General features: G+C 37.9%; 1 protein-coding gene across 6 annotated transcripts in view; it reads right to left on the bottom strand.

The window, feature by feature from the left end:
• Positions 1 to 12,807, bottom strand: part of GLCE (glucuronic acid epimerase) — a 135,134-nt gene extending 122,327 nt beyond the window's left edge. For 3 of the 6 annotated variants that reach the window (XM_074294698.1, XM_074294700.1, XM_074294702.1), the window contains exons 1-2: positions 12,581 to 12,807; positions 11,453 to 11,544 (exon numbers count right to left, since the gene is read on the bottom strand). The gene's annotated coding sequence lies outside the window, so the exon portion shown is untranslated. The remainder of the gene's footprint in view (positions 1 to 11,452; positions 11,545 to 12,580) is intronic. The other 3 variants (XM_074294697.1, XM_074294699.1, XM_074294701.1) reach the window with 1 other exon arrangement.
• Between the last annotated feature and the right edge of the window lie 11,008 nt (positions 12,808 to 23,815).

A 23,815-nucleotide genomic window follows, 5' to 3' on the forward strand; every position in this document is an offset into this window, starting at 1 on the left:
GAGGTAGAAGAGGCCTGAAAATTCATCTAATTCCATCTCTTCATAAAGATCTGAACTGTGGTCCCAACTCTGCTATCATCCACATGAAAGACTGAACAAAATACCTTAATCTTTCAATCTCAATTTTCTCAATTGTAAAGCAAGGGGTTGAGACAAGATAATTAAGGTCCCTTCCTGCTCTGACAGGGAAACAAAGAGGTAGTTTTGGGTAGTTTTTTATGGATAAGTTTTTTAAGAGTCAACAGAGGTGAGGAAGAAAAGAATTTCATGTACAGAAAATTTTCTGATTAAAGAAAAAAGAAATAAACTAATAAAAATAAAGTGAAATATAAGATTACAAGACAAGACGATGGCAACAACTTTATAGGAAGTGCAATATAATGCACTTATATTATGCTGAAAATACTGAAAAGATATATGCTAGATTATGAAGAACCTGAAAGTTCCTTTAGATAAATACAGATTTGGTTGGTGTTTTCCCCTCTCCATCTGTTCCTCTCTATTATCTTTCTTTCTTTTTTTTTTTTTAATTTAGAATTTTTTTTCCATAGTATATATGCATGAGTTTTATTATCTTTCTAACCTCAGAAACCTAAAATGGCTCACTATCCTTCATTTAACCTTTTAAGTTTGAGTATTCCCATACGGTTCTATCATTAACTTTATTTTCTTTGTAGGGTCTTCCTTAGTGTTCTCACTGACTTCTATGGCTTCAAAGATCATTTCTATGCAGATGATTTACAAATATTTACAGCCCCAATTTCTTCATTAAGCTCTAGTTCTGTATTTCCGCCAGGCTGCAAGACATGTCCAAGAGGATTTTTCACCAGCATCTCAAATTCAATATAATCAAAACTGAACTACTCCAATGCAACATTAAGCACCTACAATGTACAAACACTTTATATACTTTATCTCTTAAATACCTCGTGAAATAGGTACTACAGGTATTATTAGGTCCATTTCAAAGATGAAGAACTAAGTAAGAGTCAAAGAAAGCAAGTGATTTGTCCATGGTCACATATCTAATAGGATTCAAATCCACCTCTTCTTAACACCCAGCTTATCCTGTAAACCTACTCTTTCTTCTGATTCCTCCATTTGACTCTTCTTAGGAATCTAAGCTTATTATCAGTCATTTCTGACTTTTGTCCTCTATCAATCTCACTCCTACTAGTTATTTAGCCTCAGCACTATTTCTCCACAATGTCTTATACCCAGTTCCCTTCCATATGCTTCCTTCTCTAAATTCCACAGCCACCCCCATAGAGTTCAAGTATCATCACCTTTTTGCTTATTCTAATAACTTCCCAATTGGTCTCACTGATGCTAGTCTCTCCTTTCTAATTTATACTCTTCCAAAATGATTTCCAAAATCATCTTCTCAAAGCATAGATCTGACTCCGGTCTGCAATTCAAAAACCATTAGCATATTATTATCTTTAGGGGGAAAAATATTTTATCTTGACATATCTTATTTCAACCTACACTGCTAAACTTAATTCACATTTCAGTTTTGCATACGTCATGAAACTAAACCACTGAGATAGTTCCTTTTTCCATTTTCCCATGTCCATCTACAATGCCCAAACACAGAAAATACTCAGTTCTCCCTTCTGAAATCTTTCTGTGAAGAGAACAGTCTGATCTTTCTTAAACAACCGAGTCACTCAGAAGCCAATAACCTCTTCAGTTTCGTCTTTCTATACTGACTAGGTTTTTTTAGAAAACGTGGGGGAGACTACCACATGAAAGGAAAACATTTTACTTTAAGGAGGATACTTATGCCATCATATTTCAGAAGGACTCCAAATACAGTCTGTGGCACTTTCAACACAAGAACTAATTAAATTCCTGTTTCCTTTGGAAAAGTGATCGTGGTTTTTTGTTGTTTTTAATACAGCACAGTCTCTGCAGAGGAGTTGGGTTCAAATTCTATTTCCACTGTAGGCTGTGTGAACTTGAACAAATACCCTCATCTGTAAAATGAGATAGCTGGCAGATGGCTTCTGAGATCCCTTTTCAGTTTTAGATGTATAGTGCGGGTTATGAATCTGCATTATATGAATACATTTATTATCTCTATACAGAATCATCCTTCAATATTCACAAATTTTATATTCATGGTTTGGGTTATTCATGAGTTGGCTATCAATAAATTTAAAGGGAATTTTTAGAGATTTGTGGCATACTTTGGAAAATCATAAACATACAAATGTAAACAAAAATTTAAATAATAATTGTCATAAATACATAAATACTGGATATGATTCATTTATTTTATCATTTACTACTACAATATACATATAATTTAAGCATTTAAATTTTGTTATAAGTTTGAGTGTACTGACGAACTAAGAGCTAAGCATTATCTTTGGGTTTATCTATTCCTTTCTCTACCATTCAGTCTCTAACATGTGATTTCTTCCATAGTGAGGTTGTGGTTTTCACAGAAGGAAATCTGTGAAGCAGCTGTAGCTACATTGTGGCTCCAAAGATCCTGTATAGTGTTCAAGATACTGTAACCCATAGAAAGTGCAACTTTTTAAATGGATATAGTGTGTTATTTTACTTATTTTTTTGTATTAAATAAATATGATCAGAATTGTTAAAAAAAAAAAATAAAGGTTTGAGTTGGGGCCTAGAGTTACTCAGTTTTTCATAATCACAAAGGTCCTGCAAAAGTCAAGGGACTACATTATATATAACACTTTTAATATCTGTCAGCTCCAATAAAGCAGCATTATATGGTAGAAAGAGCTCAGAAATGTTAATTAGGAAGTTTGAGTTCTAATGCCAATGCTAAATCCACTTATGAGGGGGTGGATCCTTAGACAACTCCTTTTTCCCTCTCTCAACCTGTTTTCTCATCAGCAAAAATAGGGAGAACTACCATATAGATCTCCAACATGTTTTCTAGTTCTAACATTCTAAGAAATAGAAATAAAAGAGCTACAGCAAATGCATGTTGCTATAGGTTGTTGCCAGAACATAGTAAATTTTTGTAGACTTGACATAAAAGGGTCAGATGAAGTTAGTCAATGAATATTCATTAAGAGTCTACTATGTGCCAGGCACTGTGCAAAGGGCTAAGGATAAAAAGGAAAAAAGATTGTAATGAAAGATCTCACAATCTAAGGAGAAGCCTGCATTTCACAAGGAATGAATGAAACAGCAAGCAAGCACATGTCTGTCCTGTCAGGAACTAAAAATATATATATACATATATGCGTATATATGTATGTATGTATGTATGTATGTTTATATATGTGTGTGTGTGTGTGTGTATTCTTTGAGGCCTAAAAATATATAAATAGATAGACAGATACTCCTTGAGAGCCAGACCCCTAAGAGTAAGGAGTCAAAACTTCAAACTTCCACAGAATACTATATCAACAGCAGAGGGATGCCATTATGGTGAAGAAACAGTTAGGACAGAAATGGCAAGTGATCTATGGAGCCGACTAGAACCCAAACCGAGGTGATGATGTGCCAAGCACAGAGAGCCCAAGTCAGAGTCATAGGCAAAGAATGACTTCTGGGGGGCTGAGGACCAGGAGGAGCTGAATGGTTCAGAGCTTTGTAGAATGTTACAACTGCAGACACAGCAATGTGACTTCCAAAAATTCTATGAGACAGAGCTCATGACTGGCAGGCCAGTTTTTAGGGGGAATCTGGAAGGGAGGTGGTAGAAGTTTTCTTCCCAAACAAGAATAGGGAAGAAAAAAAATGAGAACAGATTAATATGGGGGAATGGCTGCTCAAAATAGAGGGGGAAATTCCATTTCTTTTTCACATAACACTTTTTGCTGATTGTATTATATATACTTAGGTTTCTGTTAGCAAAATAATAACTGAATATTGGACCCTACAGTTGAATTTAAAAGTTCCCACTCCATAGTGAGGACTAGCAAACCACGAGCTATTTACATTTATCAAAAAAATACTCGCTCCCTCACAAAAAAAGGAATACAAGTCTGTGAGGAGCTCATGCTGTCTGGCACAAGGACAACATTTGAAGCAGTGAATAAATGTGGATTGTTGGTATTACGCTGTTAATTGGTTACCTCAGTGGTATAAATGGGGCAGTGTCCAATGGGGCCACCAGAGGGCAGCTGAGAAACAAGAATGGATAGAGGAGATAATGAGCTAGGTAATGTCCAAGTAAGGGTTCCAGGGATCCCTCTGTGATGCCAAAGTTCTGAGAGCAGGACCAGCACCACGTCTGGGTGGGCTGCTGGCCAGGAGGAGCTACAAATGCAGACACAGCAGAACAATAAGCCAGAAAAGAGACTATTGATAAAATCCAAAAATATGTACCAGACAGAAAAAAAGACTGGGTGAGGACAAAGGCTAGCCTCAAAACGAGATCCAAATATGGAACCACATCATAGTCATAAATATCTAGAGCCTAGATCAGAGGACAAAGCCAAATCCCAAACACCAGCGATGATAAAGTGAGGTCACAACATCGGCCGGAGTACCTTTCTCAGCTTCAGGACATCCAATGGTTCTACAGTTTGGAAGGGTCTGATAATAGGTTTTCTTACTACTGCTAGGATTAAGCCTGCTCTATGTTTTTCACTGGGCTGGGAACTCCCAGGTGAGCAAAATCTCTTTATCAACACAGATTGCAAACTTCTCAGTACCTTTCTTTGAACAGTCTAAAAGAGCTGTCAGAGAAATAACCTTGGTCAAGTGACTGGGATCCAAGGTCACAGCATTACGGGCCAGAGGCCAGGCCTCTCTAGATTTTTCAGATAGTTTGGTCAATAACCAAAACAAAAAAAAAAAATTTCTAATCTCTATTTGCAATAAAAAAATTCAAGTTAATAACAAGATAAATGCGAATCAGCAATACATCAAGAAAAAACTCTGAAATGCGACACTAAATAGAATGGAGTAAAGAAATCAAAGGCAAGCTCAAAATTGTGCTTCTAAGGATATAAAGCTTAAAAGAAAATCTTAAGAGCACCAGCCCCGAAGTCAGGAGGACCAGAGTTCAAATATGAACTCCAACACTTAACACTTCCTAGTTGTGTGACTCCTGGGCAAGTCACTTAACCACAATTGCCTCAGCCAAAAAAAAAAAAAAAAAAAAAAAAGAAAGAAAGAAAACCTAAACATCTTTTCCAAAAGTATGTCATATTCAAAGCATGTAAATAATATCTGATTCTTAATACCTATATCATATTCCAATGCTATTCAAGTCATGCTCCAAAAGAAATTTATTAAAGGAGAAGGGGGGAAGAGAAAAACCTAGATCTTTATATACAGAAAAAGAACTGAAAATCTAACATACCTTAAAGAAAAACAAATTTATATTACAAAAGTATATATATAGTACTTTTTCATCTCTTAAGCTATCAAGTTTTATCTTGGGGAGGGTAAAAGCCAGGAGAAGCCCCTTTAATTTTATTTCCAACTGTTCAAACACTGATTTTCATTGTTAATGATTTTGGTATACTTTCCATGACTTCACTGAGAAGCTACAAGCTAATGGTTAAAAATTTTCAAACATAATATATAAAGATATTTGATTCTTAGTCTTTACACTTTTTTCCTTAACTTCCTTTTTTCCCTTGCCTCCAGTTGCTGCTGAATATTCTGATATTTCAGAAATTTCCACAAAATAGCATTCCTTTCAAAAATTTGGCTTTCCTTATTAAAGCAGCACTAAGTCCAATTGTCAAAGAATCAATTCAATAATAAAAAGAGCTAAGGTTACTTGTCTTATAGAAAATTACTGCCAAATGCTGCCAGGCCCTGCTTTTCTTTTTTCTGGGCCATTGGCCAGATACCAATCATTTTTAGGTCCTTTTTAATTTTTAGCCATGTAATCTAATGTCTAATACCACATCCGAGGCAGCTCTCTCCACGAAGCAGGTTAGTGAACTTTCTCCCACAACTCAACTAATGTTTTGGATATTTAAAATCTATAATATGACCTATACTCCAGTGAAAGGAATTCTTCCTTATGACTTTCATTTTAGAATATAGTAGATGTGCTTTACTTATTTAAAAGGATTTTTAAAGATTCATACAACAGGGCAAAACAAATGAAGTATTTAAAACTACTCAAATAGAGTAGATAAACTTGTTAACTGACACTTAAGGAAAATCTACAAACTTCTCTTTAAGGAAATCCAGACCTAAATAAAGAAAGGTTAAATGATCATAGGTACACTGAGCCCATAAAAAAGACAATGTTATCTAAATTATTTCACTACTAATTATATTGCTGAAGGATTACTTTATAAAGCTAGGAAAAAAAATTCATCTGGAAGAACAGGTCAAGGGAAACAAAAAAATGGTAAAGAGCCTAGCAGTACCACAGATCAAACTTCAATACAAGATCATCATAAAACAATTTGGCAATGGTTAAGAAATAAAACAGTTGATCAGTGAAACAAAGTACACTCATAATATACAAAAGCAAAAGAAAACAGTAGTCTAGTTAGTATTTGATAAAAGTCAAAAACCCCAGCTAGTGGGCTACAAACTCACCATTTGGGAAAAAACAAACCAAAAAACACTGGGAAGAATGGAAAGAAATGTAGTAGAAATTAAGGATAGACCAACATCTCTTTCTATATTTAAAATTAAGCCAAATGAATACATGACTCAAAAAATAAAGATTGACATAAATTAGAGGAGCAAAGAAGAAGTTACCTTTCAAATCCATGGAGAAAATAGTTCATAATCAAACACAAAAAATATGGAAGATCACAGAAAATAAAACAAGTAATTTTGATTATGTAAAATTAAAAAGTTTTTGCACAAACACAACCTTAAAATTAAAATTATAAGGAAATAACTATGGAGACTGAATGTAAATCAGAACATGGTATTTTCACCTATTTTTGGTTGTTGTTTTGGTTTTTTCCCCCTCATTTCATTTTTTGTTTTTTGCTTTTGATGAGATTTTTTTTTTTTGAACAGCTTGGCAAATATGAAATTATGTTTTAAAAAATTGTATATGTTTAACCTATATTGGATTGCCTGCTAACTTTGGAAGCAAGGAGGGAGGGATAGAGAGAAGGAGAAAATTTTGGAACACAAGGTTTTGCAAAGGAGAATGTTGGAAACTATCTTTTCAGGTATTTGGAAAAATAAAATGCCATTTAAAAAATAAAACCAGCTCTGGAGAGCTGTTTTTTTTTTTTTTTAAATAAATAAAATTATAAGGAAAGCAAGTAATTGGGGGAAAAACTGCAAGTTTCTCCGATAAAGGTTTCATTTTCAAGATATGTAAGGAACTGATTCAAATTTTTAATAAGAGCCATTCCTCAACAGATATAATGGACAAGTAGGCAGTTCTCAAAGGAAGAAATGCAACCTATCAAGAGTCATTTTTTTCTAAATGCTCTAAAACCCTAGTAGAGAAATGCAATTACAATTCTGAGGCCCTTGGTGAAGTACCTTCTACACATAGCTTACAGAAATCGCTTAATAAAGTCTAGTTAATATCAGGCAAGAAGACCCATGTCTTCCGACTCCAAATCCAATGTAAATAACTGAGGGGAAAAACTACTCATTGCTCTAAGTTAATGAATGTGCTCTTTTTTGCATGGCTGACTATTTGATGTTGTCCCTCTCTTCTACATTCTAACTGGAATTAATATATTAAGGTGGATAAGTGGACAAAGCAGAGGAGGAAAAAAGTTACGCTACAATTAATTTTTGTTTGTTTTAAAGAAGAAAAAAAAATAAACATAGTCTAAGCCCCAGCTTCTTAAACGGTGGTTTGCAACATTAAATGAGGTCTTGTAATTGAATTGTGAGAGTTATGAAATTATGTTTTATCAGTAAATGTTTGATTTGTACACCTATTTTGTATACCTATATACCCCAGGGTCACTTAAAAATTTCTCAAGTGAAAAGGAGTTGGGGTGGAAAAAATTTAAAAGGCCCTGAACTAAGTTAACAAAATCTTATGCCAAAAAACAGTTTGAAATATTAGGAGATGTTTTTATCATACATGATTAGTATCATTATCTTTAACTAACCAAACACACATTAATGACCCATGTGACCAATGCAAGGCTAAAGATAAAACTATAAATTTGGATGGAAATACAAAACTAACAGAGGTAAAAATGAACAATGAAGTGATAAACTTGAACAGTGCAACAGACTCAAAGATGGAAAAGATCAGTGAAGGATTTCCTAAAAGGAGGTAGGTGAAACCACCTGCTAATTGTTATATCCCTTTTCAGGCTCAATTTCCATGACCCCACATTGCTGACAAAGTCTTTTTTCAATTTGTGACCCTAAATAATTCTGTTTCTTTTTACCCCTCTGAACAGTTCTCTTTACCATCTCTTTACCATGATCTCTGGGTTCTAATCACAAACAGGAGAAAAGAGTTCAAATATTATCTTTTATACTTGAAAACTATGTGAACATGAACAAATAATTCTCTCTAAGCTCTACTTTTCTCATTTGTAAAGTGGGGAAATATCTTTCATACCTACTTCATAGTACTAACAGGATAATTAAATGAACCTATGTGTATATAGACAGAGATATTTAAATTGAGGACCTAATCAGATTAAATTGAAAAATGTTTAATAAAAATAAAAATATAATGCAACATGAATAATATGAATTTGTGATTTTCTAAGTCAACATGTTTCAATTTGAGTTTGACACCAATGATTTAAAGAATTTTGTAAACTTCAACAGGACAATTAGGTGGCACAATGGATAGCACACTGGGATTAGAATATGTAGACTCAAGCATTTTAAATCCAGGATCAGAAAGTTACTAGCTCTGTGACCTTGGGTAAGTCATTTAACCCTGCTTATTTCAGCTTTGTCAATTGTAAAATGAAGTGGATAGCTCCAGTATTTCTGCCAAGAAAACCCTCAAGAGAAGCCACAAAGAGTTGGACACAACTTAAACCATAAAAAATAAACTAAATTATCCTACTAATGCTATTAAAAACAGTAATAATTAGAGGCATGACCCCAAGGTCTCCTCTCCAGGTTATCTCCTTTCCCATATCAACTTTAATCCACATCTACCACATCAGCTCCATCCTCCTTTCTAAGATGAAGTAGCATCTCTACTTGCTACCTATTTCCATTTAAATGGCCTGACAGCTATTTAAAGTACAAATTCAACATACTTCTTCCAAGACTATATTTTATTGAAATTATTATAAGTTATCAGGGTATGGTACGGAAAAACATAACAACTTGAAATTAAAAAGATTTAGGTTCAAATTTCAAATCTAACACTTATTAATTGTACTATATGAGCAATTCACTTAAACTTTTCTTCTTCCTCCCTAAATAATAGAGGAAAATTCCAGCATCACACTTCATCCAAGATCAAAGACTTACAACTGGAAGGAACCTTAGGGATCCTCTAGTCTATAAACCTCTTTTAGAAATGAGAAAACTGGATTCCAAGACCAAGGCCTCTTCTGAACCTAAATCTCAAAATCCTTCATACATCCTCAGAAAGAAAGTACCTGAAGAAACTTAAAGGGAAACAAGAACAGTAGGTACTTAAGAAAAAGTACTTTATATATAATAACTATTATGTGATCTTCAAAATAATCCTACCAATAAGTACTATCAGTTTTATTCTCATTTTATAAAGAAAGAAGCCTAGGCTTTGAGAGCCTAGTAATTAAACCATGTTCATTTAGGAAATTGTCAGTAAGGGTTCAAATTCAAGACTTAACTGAAGGCAAGTTCAACACCCTTCCCATAGTCGCACTGAATTACACAAAAACAATTTCATCTTAAAAAAAAAAAAAAAGCTGCAAGTCAAAAAGGAAATGAGGTTCTAATTCATCTGCCATCTGTTTACCTTTCTACACAGACTGCATACTATTTATAGCAGGAAAATTAGCTTATGATGTTCAATAATGGGTAGGGGCTTCATCCCCAGGCTCTGACCATACAGTTTGTAGGACCCAGGACAATAATCAGTCCCATCACACAAGTCTTAAAACTAAGTGGCAGAGAAGGTACATTGGAATAGGGTATTTCCTCATGGAATTCACTTATCAATGAAATCTCAAGGCAGATCTCAGCCCATACTCATCTCTACTTTTATTTATTTTATTATTATTTTTAAATTTGGAGGACATTGTTATTTCTTTAGGTACTACTATTTTAGTAATTAGGTTAACAAAAAAAATTCTTATAACTTATTCATAAAAGAAAAACCTTTTAGATGCATATATTGTTTATCTGAAAAAATGTTATTCATCTAAACTTTACTTTATTAAGACAACAGAGATACAAGTCCTAATCATCTCTTGCAAGAATATCATATCAAGCCCAAATACTGATAATAAAACAATTTAAAATATCAAAAAATAGGAAGACCTAAGATTTATCTTTATCAAATGCATATTTACATATTTTAAATATTAATTTTCTAATGCCAAAACAGTCTCAGTGAAAAAATATAAGTGTATAACTGGATTTAACTAAGATCTTAAAAAATAATGCTTATCTCAGTTTTTTTTTTTTTAAATAACTGAATTGACACTGAATTAACCATTTAAATTTATACTGCCTTTCCTCTCTTTAAATGTGAAATACATATTCTATACAAGAAACTTTCAGGTTAAATTCAAGTTTTAAATATAGGGTTTCATGTTAAAAAAAAAAAACTCTCCTACAGAAAACATACTATTCCCAACAATAATGCAAAATAGATTAGAAATCATTTATACTATTTATAAGGTTCTTTAAAAGTGGCCGTTCTCAAAATATTAGTTCACAAGATGATGTGTGGGATCCCTGAGGTAACACTAATATGTTTCCATTTTTAATAACAAATACTCATAGATCTACCCCTCATAAGCAAAGGCTCTTTAAGGTCCTCAACAATTTTTAAGATTGTTAAAAGGTCTTTAACCAAAAATTTCAAGAACTCTTGCCCGAGTGGATTTCCATTATTTTAATGCTGGAATTAAATAAAAATCAATATCGTATAGAAAGAGTACACGAGGATCCAAATTATTCTCAACTGATGGGGAAATGGGTTGTTTTAATTAACTGAATTATCACATATATAACAATGAAATTCCATGGAACATGGTCCAATCCTTTGATGAGGCCTCCAAGCACCATTACTAGCATTTAATTATATAGTACTGTGGATGCAGAAGGGCTAACTTGGATTATAATATAACCTGAAAGCTGCACGAGTGACTTTTTTGAGTCTTATTTGACTTTGCTTACAGGACATGGCTCCTGCCTTCATAACAAGGAGGATTTATTTGGAAAAATTCTAGTTTCTCATTTTACTTCACATTCAGAATTATCTCAGCACTTGCCGAAGTGGCCTATCACTATTTCAGTTATTAAAAACATTCAGACATTGCTGGCTTGTAACAAGGGAAAAAGAAAAAAAAATATTATTGGAAAGTTTTTGCTGATAAGTTTTTAAAATAGACTTTCCGTGTTTCTTCCACCTTACCAAATAATTTCCGAGGGCCAGGATCATCCTGGATGCCGCTTCAAGTTCCCCTAAAATCCAGAGCCACAGAATTGTGACACTTGTAACTGCCACTAGGAAAAAAAAACAAGGCTAAAGCAGGTAAGACTGAGCAAGTCTCACATTTGTCTATTTACCCAAACTTCAGGTCTGCCCTATTGGGGGATCAAAGACTGATATTATTTTCCTTCGAGCCACACTTTATCCTGTGGCTTATTTTCCTCAGTTTTTAACAGAGCCAAACAAACACTAGGGAATCTTTTTTTTTTTTTTTTAAATTTCCAGAATATCCCCTACAAAGAACACTTTGCATATTTCCGGAGAGTGCCTTTCACTTAAATTAGTCAAGAAAAACCTCGAAAGAAAACCTCCATATTTAAGTGATGGCTTTCTAGTCATCCTTAAAGTTCTCAAAACAGGATTTTCCCTTCTTTCCCCTCACCCCCCTTCTTTCTTTTTTTAGTTGCTGGCTTTAAACCTCTTAACCTTCCGGAAGCAACAGCATCTTCCCTGAGTCCCGGACTTTTCCTTTCGAACCTTCCCCGAGGCTCGCCCCCGGCGCGTGCCGCCCGAGCGCCGTTCTCCCGGCCCGGACGCAGCGCCCCACGCCCAGACCACCTGGCCCCCAGAGTCCTGCTGGAGACTCCACTCTCATCCCTCGGGGGTCCAGTCCAGCAAGGAGCTGCTGACCCCGGGGTCCTTCGAAGGGTTCCCCGCTAGTCCGCGGGAGGGGTGCAGAAAAAAGAAAGCCTCGAAAACCGGACCCCCCTTCGGTGCCCCCTTACCTGGGGCGCGGACTGCCCCCGTCCCGAGCGTGGCACGGGATGTCCCGAGTCCCGGAGTTCCGCACGCCCCTCCACCTCCCTCCCCGGGAGCTAGCCCCGAGCAGCCCGGGCACCTTCCGCAGCCGCCTCCCCCACAGCCCAGGTGGGAGTCCGCGAAAGCCACCAACTGGAGCCGAGACTCGTTACATTGCCCCCGAGCCCGCGCTGCCGCCCGCCCCCTGCCCCGGGCTGGCTGAAAGGCTGTCAGCCGCAGCGCGGTCCTTCACCCCGGCGGCTTCCCTTCCCCGCCCGTCCCCGGCCCCGGCTTCCCCCGCTTCTCCTGTACCTGAGCCTCTCTGGAGAGCGAGGGAGAGCAGCGAGGAGCCCCGGCGGGGAGGAGGCGGAGGAAGGGGCGGCCCAGGCCTCCAGCTCCGCAAGCTCACTCCGGCTTCTCCAGGAGGTAGCGCCCGACTGAGCAGAAATTGCCCTGCTCCGCCCGCAACCCAGAGACCGAGCCTTACTAGCTAGCAGTCGCCACCACCGCGGCCGCAGATCTTCCCGCGAGATCCCGGCCCGGGGAAGGGGCAGAGACGGCGGGAGGAGGCGGGGAAATCGGAACGACTGGTTCGCTTACCAATCAACGGTGAGTCATGAGGAGGCGGGACTCAAAACCTCCTCCCGCCAATTGGAAAAGATGACAGGCGGGGCCTTCGCCCTCCAATAGGATTTAGCGAGAAGGTGAAATTGGAGGGGGTGGAGATAGGTGGTTGACAATACTAGGCGGGAGAGAGGTACCCCATTGTAGCGGGGTAAACCCGTCAGGTAGTTGAACTTGGGGTTGGAGCCTCTCGGCCGCCGTAGACACACCTGAGGCTCCCGGCGTGATGTGTCCCAGGGTATCCTGACAGCTGCCTTCTCTGCGTGTTAAAAAGATCCATTCCCCTCTTTCCCCCGCTTTCTTTCCTCTATAAAGCGCTTCACGCGCCCCCCCACCCCCCGCCCACCGACCCCCGCCCCAACCCGGAGCCTCTAAACGGATCCATTGTTCTTTCCCGCCCGGCCTACGACCCGTTCTTAGTCTATTCCTTTCGTGTTCTGCGGCTCCTCCTCACCTGCCCCGGCTTCTGCTCCGCCCGGCCCCACCCAGGCGCCAGCACAGCCTAGCGCGAGCTCCTCCCGGAGAGCCGGTCCCGGCTTTGCTCCTGGGAGGTTCTCCGGGTCCTCCTCCCTCACATTCTTGCTCCTTTGCTGTTTTCCGTTACGGCACCGCCCCCCTGCCTTTTTTATGGCACCCCGGAGCCCGAGATGGCAGCGCCGGGGCTGTCCGCGCTGGCGGGACCTCAGAGACCCGGCGTGACAGCGGAGGAAGCGGATGCCCTGTTTCTTCCAACCTCACATTTTCGTCTTCCCTGGAGTTCTTAACCCTTCTGCGGGCGTGTGTGAAGGGCCCCTTTAGTAACCTGGCGAGAAAAAATGCTTTAAATGAATGGGATAAAGCCTACGGGGTTGCAAAGATAATGGAGCGCATCGAATAATGCAGTTACCAAAATGTAACTGATAAGTGCTCAACTCGGAGTCAAATGCGGCCTCCCCCGCTTACTAGCTGGGGGGCCCTAGCAGATCTTTTCTCTACCTCGATTTCCTCATCTGTAAAACGGGATAACAACACAGCTCCTTCCCAGGGCTGTTGTAAGGATCGTTGCACGTGGTCTGGAACATAGTGCTATATAAACGTTAGCTGTCGTTATTAGGGGATAGAGTACCGAACTTGGAGCCAAGAAGCCATGAGTTCGAATCCTGCCACAAGCACTCACCAGCTCTGTGATCTTGCGGTCGCTTAACGACTCTCAAGCTCAGTTTTCTCTTCATCTGTCAAATGGGAATAATAACACCTGCCTCACGGCTGTGAGGATCAAATGGGACAATAGATGTCTTCTGCAAACTTTAAAATGCTCTATATGCCATATATTAGTAGGAGTATTATATAAACAAGTTCACACCGCTGATCTTAATCCTTCACTAGACAATTAAATGCCTATTACCTGTCAGGCATTGGGGGTGAAAGGCAGCGCTGCCCTCAAGAAACTTACAACCTAATGGGGGAGACAGCACTCAAACCGAGCGGTGTACGGGATAGGGGAGATGAGTAACAGAGGGAGGGTGCTAAGGAGAAGAGGGGAAAGCTTGTGGTGAAAGGCGGGGTTTTAACTGGGATGCCGCGGAGGGTAGCAATGGTCGAGGAGAAGAGGGAACATTCCAAGTGTGGGGTACACTGGCTCTATTATCTCCAAGACTACAAAATGCGGTCTTTCACATTCAGAGTCCTGTATAATCCAGCCCCGTTACCCTTTCAGTCTCCTTACTCTCCTACAAGCGCTCTCCCCTTCGGTGACTTTGGCCTCCGGACTGTTCCACAAACACTCCATCTCTCACGTGACATTTCTCTGGCCATTCCCCACGCTCGAAACAGTTTCTTTCCTTCCCTTTAACTACCCAAATCAGTGGCTGATGGTACATTGCCAGGTGGCTAGCAACTCCTCAAAGCTAAGAGAAACACACAGATTTACCAGTCTTAGAGAGGGGGGCAAAAGAAACTTTTGAGGTGACGCTGCTCCGTATTCTCTTTATCGGATTAAGGGGTGGGAGAGAAGACTAGCTTAACTTTGAGATAATTTTTTTATTGGTGTTGCCCAAATCCTCTCTATGATCTGGGAGAGGTATTTCTCAGTAGTGAATTTTGTCAGAACATCTGAACATCTAGGTAGCACTGGAAATCTAAGATAACAGTGGCCTTGAAATATAATCAGAATAAAATACAGACCAAGAGTCTATATTTATTTACACAACCTTGTAAACGCCAAGTCTTTGATCTATAAGGTCAGTTTTAAATGTTGGAAGGAGAAAAGATTGTTCTCCGAAATTCATAGCACACAAGTTTTGTCTATTTCCTTCACATGAACTAGGTCCTAAATCCAGTTGTTTCTATGCTGCTGGAGTCCAGATACTTTCAGCACGGTTTTGGTGCTTTCAGGCAAATTTTAGCCAGGACAACTTACTAGGGCTCTGTCTTCCTTACCTAAATAGAGAGATCTTTGATTATCATAAGGGGAAGAGTTTGGAATTTGGAAGCCGAGGCTAAGTCTTTGAAATCTGACTTTAAAATTTATGGAATATTCTTAAGGGATTCATTCAGACTTTTGGAGTCTCAGTTTCCTCTATCAAATAAGAGGATTAGACTAGGTGATATTTCAGGGCCTTCTCTGCTCCAGTCAACAAGCTACAATATCCATCCAAGCAAAACCCATCGGCTTGTTGAGGGACCTGGGACTACAAAATGTAAGAATCGAATGAAGAAGAAGAGGAAATATTTCAAGAAGAAAACTGCAGGGTACATGATGTTTTTGAAGGGCAGTCAGGTGAAAGAGATATGCCACTTTTTCTACTGGTCCCCAGAAGGCAGAACCAAGAGAAACAATAGCTACAAATCTCAGAGAAGTCAATTTAGGCTCAACATGAGGGAAAAGTTAAAATTAATCAAAAAAGAAACACCACACCTCACAGGGTACTGGACTTTGTGTGAGATCTTCTTTGTAAAGGTACCTTTAAAGATATCTATTCAATATCCATTTGGGGTTAAGATCTCTTTATTCTGGAAAATTTGCATAAATTTTTTGGCCCTTCAAATCAGAAAAGAAGTTGTTTATTTTTCTTTTATGGTGTGTTTATAGTGTGTTTAAAATATATGATTATAAAATTTGAGTGGATTTCATACAATACTATATATGTGCATTTCTAAGTTTCTAAACTTTTTCCGTATCATCTGCTGGCCTTTGCATGTTGTCTTTGGCTTCCACATTAAAAAAAATTCCCATTTAATTTCTTATGCCATTCCATCATATATTGAAACTGAAATGGAGAGAATCACAATATGGAAGGGATAACTTTGTTAAAATAGAAAGTCTTTGAGGTCCTATCTAATTTTGAAGCTAGGTTATATATTTCCCAATTTTAACCACCAATAAAAATTTATCCATACTTCCATAAACTTTCAAGATATTACTAAGTATTATGGATGTGGCCAGAAGGGAGAAATGTAGAAGATACCAGTTATGTCTGTACTTATGGTCCTTAGGATCTAGTGGAAAAAGCAGGATTATCAAAGCATGACAATAAAATAAAGCTTTACAAATGACCGGAATTTACAAAGCAAATTCAACAGTATTCATTTTGAGAAGCTATGATTTCAGGGTGTTTTTCTTTGGTGAAAATATTTTTAGAATTCCTTTGGGGGCAACTAAGTGGTGAAGTGGATAGAGCACCAGCCTTGAATTCAGGAGGACCAGAGTTCAAATCTGGTCTTAGACACTTAACACTTCCTAGCTGTGTGACCCTGGGCAAGTCACTTAACCCCAATTGCCTCAGGAAAACAAAATGTAGAACTCCTTTGATCTTCACAGCTAATTTATAAGCTATAAAAGAAATTTTATCCCTGGTACTTTTTAAGTATCTATTTGCTTTTTGTTGTTTTTGTTTGTTTTTTTTTTTTGCAAAACTGCTATTCCCTTATTTGGTTGCCTACCTTCCGCATTAAATTGGGTGATTTGATTTTTGGCAATTTCCAAAAAGTTATAATTATCCTTAAAGCATAACGATTAACTGGCAAAGAAGATATTCAAAGGATATAAGTGCAACTAGCACTTAAAAAATGAAAAAAATGTTCTAAATCACTATTGATTAGAAAAATGCAAATTAACACAACTCTGAGATACCAATTCACACCTCTCAGATTGGCTAAGATGACAGAAAAAGATAATCATAAATGTTAGAGGGGATGTGGTAAAACTGGATATGATCTGATCCAACCATTCTGGAGAGAAATTTGGAACTAAGTCCAAAGGGCTATCAAACTGTGTATAACCTCTGATCCAGCAGTGAATCTACTAGATCTCTATTCCAAAGAGATCATAAAAAAAGAGAAAAGGACTCACATGTGCAAAAATGTTTGTACCAGCCTTTTTTGTAGTGACAAAGAACTAGAAACTAAGTGAATAACCATTAGTTGGGGATGGCTGAAGTTATGGTATATAAATGTAATGGAATATTATTGTTCCATAAGAAACAATCAGCAGGATAATTTCAGAAAGGCCTAGAGAAACTTACATGAACTGATGCTAAGTGAAATGAGCAGAACCAAGAGTATATTATACACAGCAACAACAACATTTTGTGATGATCACTTTTTATGGACTTGGCTCTTTTCAACAATGAGGTGATTTCAGCCCAATTCCAATAGAACTTGTGATGGAGAGAGCCATTTGTCCAAAGAGAGAACTATGGGAATTGAATAGTCATAACATAGTATTTTCATCTTTTTTTGTTATTATTTACTTGCTTGGTTTTTCTTTCTCTTTTTTTCCTTTTTGTTCTTATTTTTCTTGTAAAGCATGATAAATGTAGACATATGTTTAGAAGAATTGCTCATGTTTAACCTATATTGAATTACTTGTTGTCTAGGGGAGGGAGGAAGTGGAGAGGAGAGAGAAAAATTTAGAACACCAGGTTTTGCAAGGGTGAATGTTGAAAACTATCTTTGCATGTATTTTGAAAACAAAAAGCTATTATTTTTTTTTAAAGGGCAGCGAGATGGCAAAGTATCAAGCCTGAAGTTGGAAAGGCTCATCTTCCTGAATGAAAATCTGGGCTCAGATTCTTATTAATTGTGGGACCTTGGTTAAGCCACTTAACCCTGTTTGCCTCAGTTTCCTCATCTGTAAGATGGTCAGGAGAAGCAAATAGCAAACCATTGCAGTGTCTTTGTCAAGAAAATTCCAGATTGGGTCACAAAGGGTCAGACATGACTGGAAAATGTTTGAACAACAAGCCCCAAAGCAAAAGATACTCAAAATATGCCACAAATTCTGAAGGACATTTTCTAAGTTATTGATTGTCTGAATATTAAATATAGAAGAATCCTTTCATACTAAAAATGTTTTAATACAAGTTTCATTGGAATAATATCACACAGTGATAGACTTGAATTAGACTTGAATAAGAAGGGTTTTAATATGCATTAATGGGACCAAGAGGATAAATCCATTCCAAAGATGGAGAGGTACAAAGAAACAGTGGCAGAAGACAGCAGAATGATGAGAGGGTATAACAAAATAGTCCAGTTTGATTGGAGGGTAATGTATATAAAAGAAAGTATAGTGCCATGAAGCAAACCTAAAAAACTAGGTTGGAGCCAAATTGGGAAAGGCCTCAAATATCCGGTTAAAGAACTTATATTATTCAATAAACAGTGTAAGCCAATGATTTTTAGGAGGGGATTAATGTGATCAGATCTAAACATTGTGAAGATTATTTTGGAAACTATATGAGAATGGATGGAACAGACACTGGAGGCAGGAAAAGTAGTTAAAAACCTTTTATAATAGTTTGGGTAAGAGGTAAGGAGGATCCTGAGCTGGAGTAGTGTCCATAAGAGTGTGAATTAGGAATAAAGCCAAAAATGTTGTTGAAAAAGAATCAATAGAAGTTGGAAACTAATTGATTAGGGAAATTCATTTCAACATAAAATTTTTTTTTAGCACCTACTATGTACAAAATATACTTAGTTTGGCATTATTAGATAAAGATAACAAAAATAATCATCAAGAAACATACTAGGAGAAATAATATATAAAAAGATAAGTAAAAGTAAATCTTTTAATAACTTGAATTCAATAACTTAGGAGTCATGTAACTACACGAAGGAGAAAGAAAATGAGGCTAGAAGCTGGTATAGTAATTCCATTAAAAGAATGAATTGAGTGGAGAGGCAGATTTTGGAAATAAAGTAATGAGTTTAGTTCAGGATGTAATGCATTTGAGGTACCATGGAAATCCAGATGAGAATACACTATTGGAAGTGTCCATTGGACACATGAGAGTAGAAATTTTGAGAGATATTAAAGATTTGGGAATCATGTGCATCAAAGAGATACTTGAAATTATAGAAGCATGCACAATTGCCAACAAAGAGGGCATGAAAACAAAGGGCTGAAGACAAACTTTTGGGTGATATTTAGAAAAGAACCAGTAAAACAAGATGCAAACAGAGAAAACAAGGAACCAAGTTGCAAATGAGTAATATGTGAAAGCACTTTACACAGTTGTAAAGTACAACTTAAATGTAAAGTAATCAAACTCTTGAAGGATAAATAAAACATATGTAATTGTAGAAGAAGGAAAAAAGCATTCCTATTAGGGCAATAGCAGAATTATGAATGCTCAAGCTGTGTCCAGGATCAATGTAGGCATCTGTCTAGCCAAAGGTTATTGTAAGGAAATAGGAGAAGACAGGATTAGAATCTGATTGTAGGGGGTTTACAATACTGAAGTGAATCTGTTCTTTATTTTGTAGGCAAAGGAAAGGCATTGAAGGATTTTAAATGAGAAATGGCATAGACAAAATGGTCATATTCCCTTTAGTAATACAGAACAACTACTTGATAAATGAATAAAGAACTCCAGTTTTGACCACAATGGGTACTTAGTTAATTTTTTTTTTCCCAGAATGTGGAAATGTTTGCTATTATATTCTGAAAACAGTATTATAATTTTACTTCTGTCTATACCTTTCATGACAGGGTAGAAGTAGAGCTAAAAATCCAAGTTTCCAAAAATTCAATTTTGTAACCCATACCATCTTTTGACTTCAAGATTGACCTATCATAAACTTAGGTTTTGCTGAATTTGAAAGAAAATGTAAAAATCTATGTCTAGATCTCAGCTTGGAAATAAAGTATAGAACTTCCAAATATGACTTATTTTTCCCCCTCTCTTTTTTTTTTTTTTTTTTTTTTTGCTGAGACAATTGGGATTAAATGACTTGCCCAGGGTCACACAGCTAGAAAATGTTAAGTGTCTGAGGTCAAATTTGAATTCAGGTCCTCCTGACTTCAGGGCTAGTGCTTTACCCACTGCACCACCTAGCTGCCTCCCAAATATAACTTCTAAATAAAATTGAGTCAAATAATTATTTGATAGTTTGCCATACCTTTATGTTGAAGCTATTGTAAAAATTTGAAAACAACATTGGTAAAAAGTCCAGTCATCCATAGTAAAGGTTGAGAATTCTGCTATAAGGGATCACATTGTTTAGCTGATCTTCATGCCATCTGCCTTTGTGTGATGCCGTTATATTTCCTGGCCCACCAGAAGATAATTTAGTTCTCTCAGCCTCTCCATCTGGTCCATATTGCTTCATTCCTCACTATCATTCTGTAAAAGCTCCCGAAGAGCTGGGGGTACCTGTGAGATTAGTATAAAAGCCCCAGTCTTGGGACGTTGCCAGGGAAGTCTGAGTGTCTCTCAACTGTGACTGACTCATACTCAGTGTTAGTTGTTGCAGCATGAAACTTTGGAGTGAAGCCCGTCCCAGGGAGGGTACTACATCCAGCCTCAATCTCACCATCTGTAGCTACTCCCTGCCAACCCAAAGCCAAACAGAATCAGCAAGCTTCTCATTCTGGTTTCACCATCTGCTGCCTGTTCTGTGTGCTGACCAACCACATTCTGTGTGAGAACTCTGAATGCCTATCTCTCAGTTCATTTTCCATCTTAGAGCATGCTTTTCTAAAAAGAATACTCTTGAGAGTCACCTCCCAAAACTGACTTGCTAATCTTCAGGGAAGAAGGTATCACTTCGAAACTTAGCCTTCTTAAACCCAACTCTCATTTCACCATTATGAGAATCCAGAGAAGCACATAGCTGGATGGCTCAGGTTTTCAGGATTAATGCTAAGCCAATCTAAATTATTTTTACTCTATTCCTTGGTTACAGTTTTGTAAACATGTGCTACCAGAGAGGTTGGGTGAAAGGATATGAAGAGATAAAGAATAGTACAGCTAAAAAGAACCGTAGAGATTGTGTGACCCAATTCACTTCATAAAGGGAGAAATTAAAGCCTGAAAGAGGGAAAATATGTAAAATCAGTCAGTGAATCTATAAGTATTTATTAAGCATTTACTTTGGGCTTGTAAGTGTACTAAGTCCTGGGAATACAAGGAAAAAGGTCTAGTCTGAAACCTCAAGGAAACCTCAAGAAATCACACACATACATCCCTCCCCCCCACATTTATGTCTACATACAAACTTAAAGGATGTTGTGTACTCTGTTTTGCCATGGCAGGTAATGTGTCTAGATGTGGCTCATAAGGAAGTATGAATAGATATCTCTAGTGTCTCCTCATATTACCTTTTCTAAGGGAAAATGTGATACTTGCCAGGAGGGGAAATAGGAAATCAAGGTCAGAGGCTAACAACTCTGTTATCCTCAGAGAAAAAGATACCAGGTTAGAATTATATCTACCCACCCATCTTAAATATTCTTAGTCTAAGGAAAATGATTTTAAAATTCAAGCTGAGTTCCTAGATCACTATCCCTTGAAGGGGAAGGAGTAACCCTAGCAATATATGCAAGGTTTGACTTCCTTTTCAACAAAATGTCTTTCACAAAGAGTACACTTAGTAAACTCAATTATCCAAAATATACTTCTAAGATATGTAGATGAGAATATGTATCAGACAAAACACAGAATGAATGAGCTCTCCCGATGAGAATGAGAGATCTCAGTTCAATCAAGAGAAAAAATCCCAGTTCTTCCCCCTCAGGAGGGAAGACTTTAATGTATTAAATTAGGAATAGATAATGGAGGCATAAGTTCTTCTGTATGATGGCTTTTCCCAAGAGTCTTTCTCTCTCTTCAGGGACTTGAAAAGAATCTGGAAGTCAAAAGACCAGGATCTTTCTTAAGTGTTACCAATTCTGTCCCTATCTCAGGAATAGAACATTAACCTCCACCAATGAGGAAAGGTTATACACACTGTATATACAGTGTAAAATGGAAGATAGTCTCAGAGGAAAGACACTAGTGGTAAATGAGGTGGGAGAGGATAGGGAGAAGACAGAAAAGAAAGGCCTCCTTTAGAAGGTAGCATTTGAGCTGAGTCTTGAAGTAATCTAGGAAAGGCAAACGGTAGAGGTGAGGAGATAGAGCATTCCAGACATGGATGATAGCTAGGGTAAAGATACAGAGTAAAGATGTAGCAAGGGCTGTCCCCCCCCCCAATATGTGGCATAGGTGTGTCATAGTGTGATTCAGAGGGAATAGAATAGCTATCTCAAATCTCTTCTCCAAGGGAGGCTTTAATTCCTTTCAGGAGGGGAAGCAAGAGGTTAAGACCAGTAGCTTGGCCACTGTGCTCTGAAAGAGAGAGAGACAGAGGCAAAGGCAGACAGAGAGAGAGAGAGAGAGAGAGAGAGAAAGAGAGAGAGAGAGAGAGAGAGAGAGAGAGAGAGAGAGAGAGAGAGAGAGAGAGAGAGAGAGACAGAGAGACAGAGAGAGAGAGAGAGAGAGAGAGAGAGAGAGAGAGAGAGAGAGAGAGAGAGAGAGAGAGAGAGAGAGAGAGACAGGAGAAGGAGAGGGGAGGGAGAGGAAGGGAAAGAGAGTATGTGTATGTTTAAGAGTATGGGGATTAGAATTATATCTCTGCTCCCTTAAATATTACTAGATTAGGGGAAATGGTTTTCAAGTTCCAGCCAACTTCTGATTGCTATTTCATTATTGGGGGAAGCAATAATCCAAGCTCAACATGCAAAGCTTGACTCTCTTCCTACTAGTTCCACAATAAACACATATAGAAAATAGCAAAGGACTTCATTTATCCAAGTCAATAATAAGACAGAAATCAAATAAAGCAGTCATAGGAAAATATATACACACTGAAGGAGCTCTTCTACTGGGAGCAAGGTAACTCAGGTTAGTCAAGAAAGAATGTGAGATCTCACACAGAAGGAAGTTCTCAAAAGTTTCTAGTATGCAAGTTGGGGTGAGGGATATGATGGAAACTATCAACTTGCATGTCAGCTTCCCAGAATCTTATTTTCCTTTCAGCAACCTGAAGTAGTGTCAGCATCTCTCTCAAAGATAGAAGTCAGAAGTATTCAAACAAAGACCAAAGAGACTCAGAGTGTTGGGAGACTTTAGGAATTTGAAGACAGGGAATCTCCCTTCTTTTCTGCTCTCAGCACTTCTGCCTGTCCCTCCTGCAGACAGAGGCCATTGATCTCCATCAATAAGGACAGAGAACTATACCAATGAGCTTTGGGACTCAGTTACAAAAGGAGGGCACATCATGTGGGAATGTGAAAAGACTGGAAAAGTCAGAAGGGGAGAGATTGTAAAAGGCTTTAAAAACCAAATAAATTATGTTTGATCCTGGAGGTAATAGGGAACTATTGAACTTATCCAAAGTGGTTACATCATAAGGTGATTATGAAACAATGCTATGTAAAAAACTCAATCTTCTGATGGAATTAATTGGTTCATTCTTGCATTCTATACTCCTCCTAATCAGTCAGGAAGCTTCCTGATGGATGACATGACCTTCTCCAGAGTAATGAGCAACTGAGCACAATTTCTTCTAAGGTGGAGCATATAGAACTTGATCAGATATAGGAAACCACATAGTCATCCACTGCATCCCTGGACATCACCAGTCACCCTGACTTTTGTCTTGCCATTGGACTTTGAC

Source organism: Sminthopsis crassicaudata, chromosome 2, assembly GCF_048593235.1.
Source record: "Sminthopsis crassicaudata isolate SCR6 chromosome 2, ASM4859323v1, whole genome shotgun sequence".
Classification (NCBI taxonomy): Eukaryota; Metazoa; Chordata; class Mammalia; order Dasyuromorphia; family Dasyuridae; genus Sminthopsis; species Sminthopsis crassicaudata.